The sequence below is a fragment of the Piliocolobus tephrosceles genome, chromosome 2 (assembly GCF_002776525.5).
Source record: "Piliocolobus tephrosceles isolate RC106 chromosome 2, ASM277652v3, whole genome shotgun sequence".
NCBI classification, from domain to species: Eukaryota; Metazoa; Chordata; class Mammalia; order Primates; family Cercopithecidae; genus Piliocolobus; species Piliocolobus tephrosceles.
This window is the reverse complement of record NC_045435.1, coordinates 44392967-44394669: the sequence shown is the minus strand read 5'-3', so window position 1 is coordinate 44394669 and position 1703 is coordinate 44392967.

Here is a 1703-nt window from a genome sequence, read left to right as displayed (position 1 = left end):
ATCTTCTCAAAGTCTCCCCCTCCCAGGACACAATCCATGCTCTGTGGCCTGGCGTCTGAGCCCTGCCTGGTGCAGCCCCTGCCCCTCTCTGGGCTCTATTCCCATCATCCCTTCAGTCCCAGCTGCAGTTGACTACAGATGCCTGCTGTTTCCACTGAGCCCCTGAGCCTGGTGCATGCTGTTCCCTTTGCATGGAACCACTCCCATGTTACAAGGCTCCTGCTTTATTAAGAAATAAATCACTAAACAGGTCACCTGTGTGTTTTAAATATTCACATTGAAGACATTAATGCCTTTGGTGCATCAAAAAGACATTGCATTATAATTGTGCTTGTCAAATGATAATTTCAGGGTTTAGAACAGAGTTCTCAACCTCGCTGCTGTTGACATTTGGGGCTGCATGATTCTTTGTGGTGGAGGCTGTCCTGTGCACTAGACAGGGATGCTCAGCAGAAGCCCTGCCTGGCCTCCACCCAGGAGATGCCAGTAGCAACTCCTCCAGTCATTGCCAAATGTCCCCTGGGGAGGGAGGACTGTCCCTGTTGAGAGTCACTGATTTAGGAGATGAACTCCTCATGCACCCAGGACAGGGTGGTCTGCAAATGGGCACATGATCATAGCCATGTGATGAACACCTTCTTCCCACCTTGAAATGTTCCATGACTGAATGAACTACCTCCCTGGGGAAGGATGTCCAGTGTCGACATCCAAGACCCTTCATGTGTGTGAGGCCGACCCTGCTGGAACCTCCCTCTCCAAGTGCTGCCAAGGCGTCACCTCCTCTGACCAGCCTTCCCAGACGCCCCAGACAGTGTCACCTCTCCTTCCAGTGAGTGTTGAGCTGCATTCGCACATTGGTGTGTGTCTGCTCCTTCTCCCAGAGCCTGGGGTTGGGAGTTCCCTGCGTGGGAGGACAGGGGTGATGCTGCTGAATTCAACTGTTTCCAGCCCCCACTCAGACCAGTGCAGGGAAGAATTGTGAATCTGAATTGTTGGCTGCATAGGAGCTGCCCAGGCCCTTTGCTAGCTGACCTAGTAAAACCCAGATGTGCCCTGGGCTCCAGGGAGCAGGCCTGACTTGGGTCATGGGAGGGCCCAGGCTAAGAGAGGCATGAGGCAGCCAGATCTCCCAGTGAGGGACAGCAGGGCCCACGCTTTTGGAGACACAGCAGGGCTACAGGCCTCATGGAGGGCCTGTGTGCACATGTGGCACCATGTGTACAGGTGTGCTCACATGCATAGGGGCATGGGTGTCTGAGCACGCCTGTGGAGGTGTGGCACACCCAATCTGATCTCCCTAAGAGCCCCAGCTTCCTGTAAGCCCCCATCTTGCTTTGTTTTCCCTCATGGCATCTATGACACCTGCCACCATGCTAAATGTTCATGCATTATCACTTTCTCCTATCTCCCCAGCTGCATGTCAGTATCATAAGGGCAAGGCTCTGTCTAGTGCCTTCACTGACATATGGAGCCCCAGACCCAGGGAAGTGCCTGGCACACGGCATGTGTGTGGACAAATGCTCAGGAAACATGTGTGGGTGGCTGGGTGGCTGGGTGGGTGGGTGGCTGGGTGGTCAGGTGGGTGGGCAGCCGGGTGTGTGGGTGACCAGGTGGCTGGGTGGCTGGGCGTGTGGGTGGCTGGGTGGGTGGATTGATGGGTAAGTGCATGAGGAGATGGGTGGCTATCTGCTGGTGTAGATGTG